The 15,505-nt window shown below is 52.1% G+C and overlaps 1 gene segment (V, D, J or C); it reads right to left on the bottom strand.

Annotated features, from left to right (window-relative positions):
* The window catches only part of LOC106890108, a 54,481-nt gene extending 39,711 nt beyond the window's left edge, over positions 1-14,770 (bottom strand).
* Positions 14,771-15,505: the final 735 nt, after the last annotated feature.

Here is a 15,505-nt window from a genome sequence, read left to right on the forward strand (position 1 = left end):
ATTAATGGAGCAGGTTCAAGTTGGAAGCCTGTCACCAGTGGTGTCCCCCAGGGGTCAATACTTGGTCCAGTGCTGTTCAACATATTCATCAATGACCTGAACGAAGGGACAGAGTGTATCCTCAGCAAGTTCTCTGATGATACCAAACTGGGAGGGGTGGCTGACACCCCAGAGTGCTGTGCTGCCGTCCAGTGAGACTTGGACAGGCTGGAGAGCTGGGCAAGGAAGAACCTCATGAGGTTCAACAGGGAAAGTGTAGGGTCCTGCACCTAGGGAATAAGAATGTCAGGCACCAATACAGGTTAGGGGTAGAGAGACTGGGGCTGGAGACAACTTCTGAAGAGAAAGATCTAGGGGTCCTGGTGGACAGCAAAATGACAATGAGCAAGCAGTGTGCTCTTGTGGCCAGGAAGGCCAATGGAATCCTGGGCTGCATAGGGAAGAGTGTGGCCAGCAGGTCAAGGGAAGTCATTCTCCCCCTCTACTCTGCACTGGTAAGGCCACAACTGGAATACTGCGTCCAGTTCTGGGCTCCCCAGTTCAAGAGGGACAGGGAACTACTGGAAAGAGTCCAGCGAAGGGCAACAAAGATGATTCAAGGATTGGAGCATCTCCCTTATGAAGAAAGACTGAGAGAGCTGGGACACTCTAGTCTGGAGAAGAGAAGGCTGAGGGGAGACCTTATTAATGCTTACAAGTATCTCAAGGGTGGGTTGAAGGAGGAGGGAGTCAGAGTCTTTTCAGTGGTTCCCAGCGAGAGGTCAAAGGGCAACGGGCACAAGTTGGAACATAAGAGGTTCCACTCAAATATGAGGAAAAACTTCTTCACAGTAAGGGTGACAGAGCCCTGGAACAAGCTGCCCAGGGAGGTTGTGGAGTCCCCTTCTTTGGAGATTTTCAAGACCCCCCTGGATGCAGTCCTGAGTAACATGCTCTGACAAGCTCTAGGCAATCCTGCTTTAGCAGGGGAGTTGGTCCCTTCCAACTCTAAAAAAAATCAGTGAAATTCAGTGAAACTACCTGAAAGGACATTGTGGAGAGGTGGGTGTTAGCCTCTTGTCCCAAGTGAAGAATGTCAGGACCAGAGAAAATGGTCTGAAGTTGTGGCAGGGAAGGTTTAGATTAGATATTAGGAAGAACTACTTTAATGAAAGAGTGGTCAGGCGGAACAGGGAGGTGGCTGAGTCACCATCCCTGGAGGTATTTCAGAAACGTGTAGATGTGCACTTCAGGGCATGCTCTAGTGGCTAAGAATCATAGACTATCTCAGATTGGAAGGGGGCCACAAGGATCATTGATGCCAACTCCCTGCTCCTTGCAGCACTACCTAACACTAATCCATGCGACTAAGAGTCTCGTCCAGAGGCTCCTTGAGCTTTGACAGTCTGTTCCAGTCACTGACGACCCTGTAAGTGAAAAACCTTTTCCTAATGTCCAATCTGAACTTTCCCTCACACAGCTTCACATCTTTTCAACATGTAGAATCCAATTGTATTTCTTCTTCCTACAAAAGAAGGACTTTCCCCTTATGAACCCATGGTGGCCATGACAAATGACTATGTTGTGTCTCAAGTGTTTTTTTAATAATTCCGAGGATGAATACAGAGAAACTGTCCGAGCAGCCAGGGATAGGTTAGGAAAGCTAAGGCCCAGATAGAGTTAAATCTGGACAGTGACATCAAGGGTAACAAGAAAAGCTGATATTCAAAAGGAAGACTAGGGAAAATGTGGGACCTCTCCAGAAGAAAATGGGAGACCTGGTCACACAGGATATGGACAAGGCTGAGGTGCTCAAAAACTTTTTTGCTGTGATAGTGCTCTAAGTAACAGCACTGAAGTTGCACAAAGCAAAGGCAGGGACCGGGAGAATGTGGAAGTGTGCACTTAAGAAGACGAGGTTCCAGACCATCTAAGGAAGCTGAAGGCGAACAGCTCCATGGGACCTGATGAGATGCATCGGAGGACATGAGGGAAATGGCAGATGAAGTTGCCAAGCCACTATCCATCATATTCAGCAAGTCATAGCAGTCCGGTGAAGTTCCCGCTGACTGTAAAAGGGGAAACTGTAAAAGGGGAAAAGGCTACCGCGGCGCCTTCGGGCCAGGAGAAGGGCGGGCGCGGGCAGGGACGCGGGGCAGGGCCGGCGCCACAGGAGGAGCGCGGCGCCCCGGCACACCAAGGCTCCTGGCCCTGGGCTGCCAGCGCGGCTCCAGCGCTGTCCCGCCTTCTCACCCTGCCCAGCCCTGCCCAAGGGCGTCCAAGCCTTGGCCAGGCTCAGCTTGAGCAAGTCCGAGACCGATCCCTATTGTCAGGGCCGGGCTGTCGTCCCACAGCGTCGCCTCGTAGGACCCTCCGCACCTTCAGCCTGCCCTGGCCTCACTCCCAGCCCCTGCCCGTGGAGACAAAAGGCACAGTGCAGAAATCATCCCACAACTTCTACCCACTTGCACCCCCCGCTTCTCCTTTCCACACCACAGAGGTACGCGATGCCCACCCCGCCCCCACCTCCTAATCTTCTATCCCACCTCTTGCAGCCTCTTCTTTTCCTTCTCTCCCACCGAGCTTCATGACAGTCCCGTTGGGTCCAATGCTATCTCTCTGTGTCCCCTGTCCGTTCCACACCGAGAAAACAGCAGAGGTGGGGAGTGGGAGATGCTGCCAGGGAGGGGCAGCAACTGCAGGGATATGCTTGGGTCCCCAGGAAATGGATCCCCAAACATGCTTACCTAGGATGAGAACTAACCCCAGGGACACGGGAGTCCTCCAAGCCAGAACTGCTTCATCTTGTGGGAAATAAGCTAAGTTTTGCTTCAGCTAATTGATGTATCATTGTTAGTGTGATAGTACTAACAAAGAAGCCTTAGTAATAGTAGAGTCTAATAAATTGTATCCAATTAATCCCCAGACATGCCCTTGGTCTGTCAAGGGATCCTTGTTCGCAGAGCGTTATCCAGGTGAAGAGAAACAAACTGGAACATGGCCTTCAACACAAAAACCCAGAGGGTAGGGGAGTATCAATAAGGCCAAAGAAACCAGTCTGGTAAATCTGCCAAGTAGATGGTAGCAAAGACTCTGAAATAACGTGTAGCATAATCAACTAATCAAAGGTGTGTTTAGGATAATGATTTCGTAGAATAGGTGTATGTGTGTCTTATATGGGAAAAAGTGCAAAATAAGCCTGTAATACGGTCAAGCGGTCGGGAAGAATGTGAGCTCCAACTTCTCAGCCAATGAGAAGGGAGACAGAAACTCAAGCGTCCGGGATAAAGGTATAAAATACCTGAAAGCTAAAAGATCATCGTGCATCTATTTTTGGTGCACCCAATTCAGTGCTGTTTCGTATTAATAAATTATTATTTTTTTAACCTTTGCTTCGGTAACTTTGTCCTCTTTAAATTCTAAGATGTGAGTCGGTGTTTCTCACAATCTCACCTTCCCATGTCTTTGCCCACAATCGCCCTCCCTTTGCCTCTGCCACCAGTGACAGGCACACTCTTACCCCACTTCATGACCTGGGCACAACCCTGTTGTTCCCCTGAACCTGAAACCTGAGAGGTGGTAGAGGGCAAGTAGTTGGCATTGTCAGGGCACCCTTGGGCCTCTCTTCCTGTCAGTCCTGCCAGGATACTAGAGAGTCGCCCTCAGCTCCCATGTGGAAATGCCCTGTCTACTTCAATGGTGGTTGTCCTGGGGGGAAAAGCTTCCCATGGGCAACAGGACCTGTGTGGCTGCAGGAGGCTCCCCAGCCCTTCCTCGGCAGCATGTGCTCTGTGGGCCCAAAGGGACGCTGCCTGTACAAGGCCACAAGAATATATCATCAGCTGGACTTTTAAGTGTATCACAGGAGCAGTACATGCCCTGCTCATCCCTGCATGGCAGATCTCCTTGGTTGCATCTTGCCATCCTGCAATGTTCCTGAAAACCAGCAGGGATGGTTATCTGCTGCTTCCCTCCAACCAGCACAGGGCAACAGTCCGAGTGGAAATGGTGGAAGTGGGCAGGGCCCTTTGTAAATTCCAAGGGTTTGGGTGCCTGGAGTGGTCATAACCAGAAGGCTTTTCTCCAGGGGACTCTTGGCAGTCCGCCTAATAAGGTGACCTGAGACAGGTTGTGCTGCACATAGCTCAGGCACTTCCACAACGTGCTGTGCTGCACATTTCCCTGTTGCAGGATGAACACCAGAAGGCTTTTCTCCAGGGGACTCTTGGCAGTCCGCCTAATAAGGTGACCTGAGACAGGTTGTGCTGCACATAGCTCAGGCACTTCCACAACGTGCTGTGCTGCACATTTCCCTGTTGCAGGATGAACACAGCCTCCAAATCACAGGGGAAGAGCCGAGAGGTGCCACCCACATGACATCTGCCCCAGGGCATGGTCCTGTTTTTGCTAACAGCTGCAGCTTGCTGGGAAACTGCTACGTTTCTGCATTAGCTGGCTCATCCAACTCATGCTACTCTTTCACCTTTCGCTCAGTCTGAAAGAAGAGCATGAAACTGGAGGCAGAGGAAGGAAGAGACACTTCTGTGTCGCAGCTCAGCAGAGAGACATCTGACCAATGACATACCATAGGCACAGGTTTTGCTGGACCACTGCTAGATCTTGGATACAGTTAGGCATCTGAGGGTGCCAACACAGTTCCCATAATTAGAACATTCGTATGCCACGTGTTATGCCTCATCATCCTACGGCTGCCCTTTTCACAGGGGAAAGTCCTGGAAAGGAAACAAATATCTCCTTATCTTGGGTTCCGGATCATAAGTGCCCCTAATTCTGCACAGAGTCCAAACAGGTCAGAATTTCTGCTAGCAGTTGACTCAGAGCATGAAAAACATGGCATGAAGTGAGAGGCGTCTGGAGTGTGAGGCTTGGGAGGGGCTCCCTAAGCCTCTGGACTCTCAAATCGTGCTCATAACTGGTCAGTCTGATGGTGGCACAGCAAACCCACACATTGGCATCCCCATCTGCCAGACGGCAAGCAGCTGCCTGAGCAGCATTGTCAGTTTGTAGAGCATTGGATGCTGGGATGGGATGGGATGACACAGTCTCTCTATGTCAAAGGACCTAACTGGCTGCTACAAACCAGAAACAGCCAACTTCTGAAAGCCATGACTGGCCCAACGATGACAAAAGGCTGCTGGGCTGCTCACTGGCTTCTCTGCTTCGGAGAGCGTGCAGGGACTGTGGACCATGATGCCGCAGAGAAGCTCCCATGGTCTTTGGGGTTTGGCAGCTGCAAACACACAGTCACAGAAGGTCTTGCCCCGGTGTATTCTCAGGCCTGGGAGAGAAGCTCATAATCACACCCCAGAATATGACAAAGCATCCACACAGGTGTGAGCCAGACAAGACCAAGGGGGAAATACCAAAATCTCAGACTTTCTGTGAGGTGCCTCTTCAATCCTCCCACGTCTGTGAGGACCCCAAAAGTGAAAACCTCCCATGCAGATTGGAAGGCCCATTTTTGTCCTTCCTGGTTCCTTTTTCATGATAAATTCACTGCCGCAGAGTTCCCTTCTCTCCCACTGACCTCCTGAGTTGTCTTCTTGTGTGGGAATCTTGAGGAAGTCTTGCTTTCCTCTCTGGACTATCAGCTGTGGTGCTGGAGTTTGAAGGGTAAATCTGCATGAGAAAACAATGTTTGTGGGTAGTGAAAAGGCAGCAGGCAACAGACTGAGCAGTGCTGCCCAGCGTGGTCTGTGTGGGGGACTTAGGTGTGCTGGTCTTTGGGTAAAACAGAGAAGAAGAGAGAAGGGAAGGGGGGGGATCAAGAGGGTCCTGGACAGGCTTGAGAAGTTGCCCCATGAGAAACAAGGCCCAGTGCCATGTGGGTCAGGGCAATCCCAAGCACAAATACTGGCTGGGCATAGAATAGATTGAGAGCAGCCCTGAGGAGAAGGACTTGGGAGTGTTCATGGATAAGCAGCTCTACACACCTGGCAATGTGCACTTGGCAGCCCAGAAAGCCAACCATATCATGGGCTGCATCACCAGCAGTGTGGCCAGCAGGGCAAGGGAGGGAATTCTACCCCTCTACTCCACTCTTGAGAGACCCACCTGGAGCACTAAGTCCAGCCCTGGAGTCCCCAGAAGGGCATAAGAATGACATGGGCCTGTTGGAGCAAATCCAGGGGAAGGCCACAAAGATAATCAGAGGGCTGGAGCACCTCTCCTGTGAAGACAGGCTGTAAGAGCTCCGGTTGTTTAACCTGAACAAGAAAAGCCCTGGGGAGACCTTATAGCAGCCCTCCAGTATCTAAAGGGGGAATACAGGAAAGGTGGGGATGGACTTGTTATCAGGGAGTGGACCAATAGGATGAGGGGTAATGGCTTTAAATTGAAAGAAAGGAGATTTAGACCAGATATTAGTGATGCTGTGAAAGACGAAATCAGGACTCGATAGCCGGGATGACTATTAAGCAGGGATCCTTTATTGCAGCGCTGGACGCACAGGGGATCGCTCCTCCAAATGTGCGTGCCACAGTGAGCACAGGCTTCTCTTGGGCTGCGCGTAGCTCAGGCACTTCCACAATGTGCCGTGCTGCACATTTCCCTGTTGCAGGATGAACGCAGCCTCCAAAACACAGGGGAAGAGCCGAGAGGAGCCACCCACAGGACATCTGCCCCAGGGCATGTCACTGTCTTTGCTGCAGCTGCTGGGAAACTGCTACGTTTCTGCATTAGCTGGCTCATCCAACTCATGCTACTCTTTCACCTCTCGCTCAGTCTGAAAGAAGAGCATGAAACTGGAGGCAGAGGAAGGAAGAGACACTTCTGTGTTGCAGCTCAGCAGAGAGACATCTGACCAATGACATACCATAGGCACAGGTTTTGCTGGACCACTGCTAGATCTTGGATACAGTTAGGCATCTGAGGGTGCCAACACAGTTCCCATAATTAGAACATTCGTATGCCACGTGTTATGCCTCATCATCCTACGGCTGCCCTTTTCACAGGGGAAAGTCCTGGAAAGGAAACAAATATCTCCTTATCTTGGGTTCCGGATCATAAGTGCCCCTAATTCTGCACAGAGTCCAAACAGGTCAGAATTTCTGCTAGCAGTTGACTCAGAGCATGAAAAACATGGCATGAAGTGAGAGGCGTCTGGAGTGTGAGGCTTGGGAGGGGCTCCCTAAGCCTCTGGACTCTCAAATCGTGCTCATAACTGGTCAGTCTGATGGTGGCACAGCAAACCCACACATTGGCATCCCCATCTGCCAGACGGCAAGCAGCTGCCTGAGCAGCATTGTCAGTTTGTAGAGCATTGGATGCTGGGATGGGATGGGATGACACAGTCTCTCTATGTCAAAGGACCTAACTGGCTGCTACAAACCAGAAACAGCCAACTTCTGAAAGCCATGACTGGCCCAACGATGACAAAAGGCTGCTGGGCTGCTCGCTGGCTTCTCTGCTTCGGAGAGCGTGCAGGGACTGTGGACCATGATGCCGCAGAGAAGCTCCCATGGTCTTTGGGGTTTGGCAGCTGCAAACACACAGTCACAGAAGGTCTTGCCCCGGTGTATTCTCAGGCCTGGGAGAGAAGCTCATAATCACACCCCAGAATATGACAAAGCATCCACACAGGTGTGAGCCAGACAAGACCAAGGGGGAAATACCAAAATCTCAGACTTTCTGTGAGGTGCCTCTTCAATCCTCCCACGTCTGTGAGGACCCCAAAAGTGAAAACCTCCCATGCAGATTGGAAGGCCCATTTTTGTCCTTCCTGGTTCCTTTTTCATGATAAATTCACTGCCGCAGAGTTCCCTTCTCTCCCACTGACCTCCTGAGTTGTCTTCTTGTGTGGGAATCTTGAGGAAGTCTTGCTTTCCTCTCTGGACTATCAGCTGTGGTGCTGGAGTTTGAAGGGTAAATCTGCATGAGAAAACAATGTTTGTGGGTAGTGAAAAGGCAGCAGGCAACAGACTGAGCAGTGCTGCCCAGCGTGGTCTGTGTGGGGGACTTAGGTGTGCTGGTCTTTGGGTAAAACAGAGAAGAAGAGAGAAGGAAGGGGAGGGATCAAGAAGGTCCTGGACAGGCTTGAGAAGTTGCCCCATGAGAAACAAGGCCCAGTGCCATGTGGGTCAGGGCAATCCCAAGCACAAATACTGGCTGGGCATAGAATAGATTGAGAGCAGCCCTGAGGAGAAGGACTTGGGAGTGTTCATGGATAAGCAGCTCTACACACCTGGCAATGTGCACTTGGCAGCCCAGAAAGCCAACCATATCATGGGCTGCATCACCAGCAGTGTGGCCAGCAGGGCAAGGGAGGGAATTCTACCCCTCTACTCCACTCTTGAGAGACCCACCTGGAGCACTAAGTCCAGCCCTGGAGTCCCCAGAAGGGCATAAGAATGACATGGGCCTGTTGGAGCAAATCCAGGGGAAGGCCACAAAGATAATCAGAGGGCTGGAGCACCTCTCCTGTGAAGACAGGCTGTAAGAGCTCCAGTTGTTTAACCTGAACAAGAGAAGCCTCTGGGGAGACCTTATAGCAGCCCTCCAGTATCTAAAGGGGGAATACAGGAAAGGTGGGGATGGACTTGTTATCAGGGAGTGGACCAATAGGATGAGGGGTAATGGCTTTAAATTGAAAGAAAGGAGATTTAGACCAGATATTAGTGATGCTGTGAAAGACGAAATCAGGACTCGATAGCCGGGATGACTATTAAGCAGGGATCCTTTATTGCAGCGCTGGACGCACAGGGGATCGCTCCTCCAAATGTGCGTGCCACCTGAGACATTTCTCTTGAACTTATACAATGAAGTATTCCCTATTCATAAGGCGCCTATACATATTCACAACCTGTCCCCGAAAGGGCAGTCTTTATTATAATGAGTGTCCGCCTTTAATTCCTCCCAGTTGCTCATGCGCAGTGCTTCCTGGTGGTCGTGGGCAGGGGTCTCGGGATGAAGGCCGTATGTCTTCCTCGCTGTGCACTTTTCACCTTCTCAAGACAGCTGGGTTCCTTCTTTGAATCCCCTATTTCCCAGCAAGGTTTACATGACTGTTTTACTGCTTCAAAATATCCTTCCAGTAATTCATTAACATACCTTTGGGCCCCCCATTTGTCAGAGATAAGATAACATTGTGCTGGTCTCAGGATTACTCCCTACATGCCTACCTTCTTGTCTTATCCCTTATCGTTGCTCTGCAGGGGTTGCAGGCCCCTGTTTGTGGTCAGTCAGGCTACATTTGCTAAGTCATACCTGGCTTTATTCTTTAATTCATCAGGAAAAATTTTTTTTACTCTGTGGGTGGTGAGATTCTGGCCCAGGTTGCCCGAGAAGCTCTGGATGCCATATTCCTGGAGCTGTTCAAGCCCAGATTGGATGGGGCTTCGAGCAACCCGGTCTAGCAGCAGGTGAGTCTTGCCTGTGAAAGATGTCCCAGCCCACAGCACGGACATTGGAACTAGATGAGCTTTCAGGTCCCATTCAACTCTAACCATTCTGTGATACTGTGATTCTCCTGCCTGGGATGAATCTCAGCAGGTCTCATAGATTTATGTGCATCCAGATGGAGCAATACAGATGAATGTTTATGATCTCTCCATTACACTGTATTTTAATTGGCAACAACAAAAAAAAAAATAATCCTGCAGTGTACAGGAAAGGCCAGGAACACCTGCGATCACCCCTGACTGCTGGAAACAGATCTGAGTGACCCCACACACACCACAACACTCTCCTGCCCCATGATCTTGCACCATGGGCTGGACCCCGGCAAGTTTCTGTTAAAGCTCAGCTGCATTTCCTGTCTCCGTGGGAACAGCACAGAAGTAGCGGGAAGAATCTCGGGGGTGCAGGACACGCAGGGACAGAGATGACTCGGAATGGGAATTGTTACGGGCCACCGTGGCGCGACCCTCTACTGCAGCACCGTACCTCTTTGTACTGCCCGATGGTTTGCTGATATAGGACACCCACTCGAGACTGCCACCGGGTGTCTGGCGGTACCAACGAACTGCATAACCCGCGAAATTGAAGCCGGATCCGCGGCAGGAGAGTTGCACGGAGTCCCCGGGCGCTCGCAGCCCTCCGCCGGCCTCCACCAGCCTCAGCTGCGCCCACACCCCTGCGGACGGAGAGCGCAGGCAGCCGGGCAGGGCGCGCCCACGGCCCCAGCACCTTCCCCCGCCGACACGGCGCCCCCCGCCCCGCCACAGCCACAGCCCACACCCCCCTCTCTCCCGACAAAGCCCCGCGCCCGCCACAAGGCCCCGACTGCCCCCTCGGCGCTCACACGCGCCTGCTCCCACACTAAGGACCCACCCAAGACCCGAAAGACTCCTCCGGATAAGGACATGGACAAGGACAAGGACACGGACACGGCCTCTCCCTCTCTCTCCCGCCCACCCGCTTCCCGCTTCCCGCTTCCCCGCCCAAGCCCAGCGCCAGCCGACAGCGCGCCCGCCGCCGGAACAGCCCCGGGCCCGGCCCCGGCCTCGCCGCCCTCCCCGCCCGGCTCTCACCTGCCCGACACAAGGCCAAGGCCAAGGCCAGGAGCCACGGCCCCAGCCCGGCCGCCATCGGGCCCTGCAAGAGCCGCACACCAGCCCAGCGGAGCCGCACACCAGCCCGCTCCTGCCCGCCCCGACGCCTCGGGCCCTCGCCGGGGCAGCGACCACGCCTCTGCCCGCCCCCAACACACCCGCCCCGGCCCGGCCCGGCCCCCCGCTGCCGCGGCGCCTTCGGGCCAGGAGAAGGGCGGGCGCGGGCAGGGACGCGGGGCAGGGCCGGCGCCACAGGAGGAGCGCGGCGCCCCGGCACACCAAGGCTCCTGGCCCTGGGCTGCCAGCGCGGCTCCGGCGCTGTCCCGCCTTCTCGCCCTGCCCAGCCCTGCCCAAGGGGTCCAAGTCTCGACCAGGCGCAGCGGGGGCCAGCGCCGGTTCCGGCCTGTGCGTCCACAACGTCGCCTCGTAGGACCCTCCCGGGCCCGCACCCCCAGTCCGCCCTGGCCTCACTCCCAGCCCTTGCCCGGCGGGGACCAGACACGCAGAGGACTGTGGTGCCATCCAGAGGAACCTCGACAGGCTGGAGAAGTGGGCTGACAGGAACACCATAGAGTTCTACAAGGGTAGAGCAATATCCTGTACCTGGGGAGGAACAGCCCCCTGCACCAGGCCAGGCTGGGGGCTGCCCTGCAAGGAAGCGCATTGTCAGTAAAGGACCCAGTGGTTGTGGTGGACAACTTCACCAGAAATTTGCTCTTTAAGCAAAGGAGGGTAATGTTTTCCTGGGACGGCACATTCTGGTCTTTGCAGGTGACATGTACCAGAGCTAAGAGCAAAACTGAAACTCAGACTTCGCTGTAAAAAACAGCTTTTTACATGAATGTTGAGGAAAACTCACTGTCCTCTTTTGGCTACAAGCTTCAAACCTGGAAATCAAGAGAGAAATATGAAAGTGATACACAAGTCATATGCGTGGGTCAAACTGTAGCACACAGAGGGCTTGGGAGAGCTATTCAGCTTGGGTACGTTCGCTATTTTTATGGCGTTATGTCTTCTGTTAGATCTTATGGTTCTTCTGTAAAGCTGCAGATACAGGTACTGCACATGTGATGAGGTTGTACCTGGCTTTGGAAGGATGAGGAATAACATGTGTCCCCTTTGGACCAGTTGACTGGTTGCTTCTGGGAGGCCTCTTGTGTGTCAGGGAGAATGGCCCTATCTGGATCCCCTGGAAGAAAGCAACAGGTCAGCCTGTAGGGTTTAGGAGTCAGGGATACAGAGGATCCCAAGTCAGCTGTACTCCAACAGAGAAAAAGATACTGGCAGCACATGAAGGGGTTTGAGCTGCTTCAGAATTTAGTACAGAAGCACAGCTCCTCTTAGCACCTCAAACGCCAGTGCTGGGCTGGATGTCCAAAGTGTGGAAGAGCATCCAGAAACTGAGAAGAAATACGCCCTACCCACTGCTGGGAAAGCACAGAAAGCGGAATGCTGCTGTGTGGAGTCCTACACAATCAGTTGTAGAAGCCACTGAAGGACAAGGTGAATCGAACCAGTTCTCAGAGCTGAAAGCCATCCAGCTGCCTCTAGACATCGTGGAATGAGAAAACGGACCAGTTTGAAGGTTTGAAGGTGGTGGGAACTTCCAGCACTGGGATACACATTTTGCAAAAGCTACCTGGTTAGTCAACACCAGAGGGTCTACGAAGCAAACTGGCCCCACCCAATCAAAACTTCCACTTACTGTAAAAGGAGACAAAGTCCCCATAGTGCACATGAAGAACATGTTGGGGAAGACAGTCTGGGTTAGTCCCACCTCAGGCAAAGGCAAACCCATCCATGGCATTGCTTTTGCTCAAGGACCTGGGTGCACTTGCTGGGTGATGTGGAAGGATGGGGAGGTCCGATGTGTACCTCATGGGGATCTGATTTCAGGTGAGAATAGCCAATTGTAGGATGTTAATTGCTAAATACCCTTGCCACTGTCTGTCATCATTACTATCATTGCTACCAATTGTATGACAGTAACAATCACCCAGACTGAGGACAGATAAAGTTTGATGAAATAGAGTAACATGCAGCAGTGATGGGATCAGAACTGACCTCAGCAACTGGTGTCCAGCAAGTTCCTCAAGATCGACAATTTCAACCCATGGACCATGGCCATGAGCCACTCCAGATGCACCAGCCACAAGCCCTAGATACGGCATGGAACAGTCCAGCACCACACACCGTCCCTCCTGCCCTGAGAGACTGTGCTAACACATGGAACTCAGAGTCATGGATTAAATGAACTCAAAAGACATTTTAGAGGGATGGCCCATAGGCTGAAGGAATGAGATCTGTGTGGATATTTATGTATATAGCAAAGACAGGGGAAAATGGTGGCAATTCACTGGAAAGTGTGAGATCTTGCGATCATGTAGATGGTACAGAATAACGCGTGGAGAATGTCCTGGTTCTAGCCAATGTAGCATTAGTATTCCCAAGGAGCTGGGATGGGACAAAGCCACTTTCCCTGACCCAGACTAGCCAAAGGGGTACTGGATACCACGTGACACCATGCTCAGTCTAGAGCCAGGGAGCTGGCTGGGGCAGGGGGCATGTCGATGAGCATTTGCACATTGATTGTATTTTGTATATTCCCCTATCAGTATTACTGGTGGTGTTTTCCTCTCTCCTTCGCTGTTCTGTTAAACTGCCTTTATCACAACCCATGAGATTTGACTTATTCTTCTGATTCTCCTGCTGTCTCTGGGTAAGCGGCGGGGAGCAGTGAGTAAAAAGACAATGTGTTTTCTTTGGTACTGGCTGGGGCTAAACCATGACAATTATTTGCCTCAGTCTTTACAAGCAAAAACGTACTTCAGGAATCCCAGGTCCAGGGGGAAAGGCTGGAGCAAGGAACGTGCACAGCCCATTTCATTGAGCACTTCTCTAGTCCATAGGAAAGAGCTTAGTCTCTGATGTTTCCAGGGTAATGAGAGCTGAAAGTGTAACTAAGTTCAGAATGCACAACCTCCACTCTCTCCTCATCCATGAAGACCAGTCTCCTTGTAGAAGGCTTTAATTTGGATTAAGCATGATTTCCACATCACAAACCCATGCTGCCTGTCAGGGAGGAAGGAGGGGGAGGAGGTGCTCCAGGCCCTGGGGCAGAGATTCCCCTCCAGCCTGTGGTGAACATCGTGGTGATACAGATTGCCTCCTACAACCCATGGAGTTTAACAGCGGAGCAAATTTCCACCCTGCAGTCTGAGGAGAACCCCACACCAGAGCAGGTGGGTGCGCCCTGTAGGGAGCTGTGACCCTGTGGAGAGCTCATGCTAGAGCAGGTTCCTGGTAGGAGCTGCAGTCCTGTGGAGAGAAGCCCACGCTGGAATTGCTTTTCTAGCAGAACCTGTGCCCCACAGGGGACCCAGCCTGAAGCAACCTGTTCATTAAGAACTGCACCCCATGGAAAGGACCCATGGCTGATGAGGTTCATAAGAGCTCTGTCTCGAGGGTGAGACTCCACACTGGAGCAGGGGAAGAGCGTGAGGAGGAAGCAGGGGTTGAAACGAGGTGGTATGAACTGACCAAAACCCCCTTTCCCCATCCCCCTGTGCTGCTCGGACGGAAGAGGTAGAGAAGCCTGCAGTGAAGTTGAGATCAGGAGGAAGGGTACAATGGTGGGAAGGTGGTTTTAGATTTGTTCTTAGTTCTCATTTCCCAACTCTGATCCAATTGATCATAAATTAAATTTGTTTACACAAACTGAGTCTGTTTGCCCTGTGACAGTAATTGCTGGGTCACCTCCTGGTCCATTTCTTGACCCAAGAGCCTTGCAATGGATGTTTTGCACCCTGTCAAGTAGAGGGAGACTGACAGAGTGCCTTGGTGGACACCTGGTGGACAGCCAAGGTCAACTCAACACACCTTGTTTATTTCACACTGATCAGATCCATAGAAGCCACTCACCACAATCTCACGCATGCTGAGCTACGATCTCTCTTTCCTAAACAGCCTGGCTTCATCCACAATGCTACTCCTGTGAGCTACCGCACCACATCTCCATCATCCCACAGCTCTATAATGAAGTCACAGAGGAAAAACTGAGCCATCTTGGACATCAGCCCAGGCAACATGCAATAACCTGCACTTCACTATACAGTCTCTGGAGTTCCCACTATAGATCCTCCTGCATCATAAACGGTCTCAGACCTTCACCCACACTTCCCTCCACCGCCTTTTACTGCAAGCACACCAAAGCTCTGTTTCCTGCACCTGCCACTGCGTGACACCAACCTCTGTTGGCACCTGCTGGAAAGGAATGCTGAGAAGTCTCTGATCTCAGTCAGTTTTGGGTCCACTCTGCTGCAGGGCTGCTCCAGGGTGAGCCTGGCATCACAGAAATACACTGCTTCATCCCCTTGCTTTGCTGCCTGGATCTGCAGGGTGAATCTGTTCTGGAAGCTCTCCACTGATCCCTTAAACCGATCCTTGAAACCTTCTCCATAGGCATCACCTTCCCGGTAAATCCATTCCAGAGAGCCACTTGGTCCCTGCCGGTACCAGTACATGTAGTAGCTGCTCATACTGCCCCCACTCATGCTGCACTGGAAGGTGACTCCATTTCCCTCTCACACGGTCAGCTCCCTGACGTGTTGCTCCAAGGCCACCTGGCCAGTGACTGCTGCAGTGAGGAAGAACACGCCATGATCACTCCAATATTCAGGAAGGGTCAGGGATAGTGTTCATGCAAGCGATGTTGCAGTGAGCATCTTGCCTTTCACAGCCACTTTCCCGATGACTTCCAGAAACAGGTTTTTACTCTTTGAATCCAGCTAAGAGGGGCAGAGGAACCAAGATGGTGGCTGGAATCAGGGCTCACAAGGAAAGAGTCACCATATTTCAGTCCCCCCCTTTTTCCCCTTCGACAAGGAGCTTTTTTCCAATTTTTCATATCCGAATCAAGAAGGTTTTGCATCATGTGGGACAAATACCTTTGTCCTTCCTGTGATGGGATGGTGAGGAACCCACTCTCCTGTCCTTGATCCTGCTCTGAATGCACA

Source organism: Calidris pugnax, unplaced genomic scaffold (assembly GCF_001431845.1).
Source record: "Calidris pugnax isolate Ruff unplaced genomic scaffold, ASM143184v1 scaffold146, whole genome shotgun sequence".
NCBI lineage: Eukaryota > Metazoa > Chordata > Aves > Charadriiformes > Scolopacidae > Calidris > Calidris pugnax.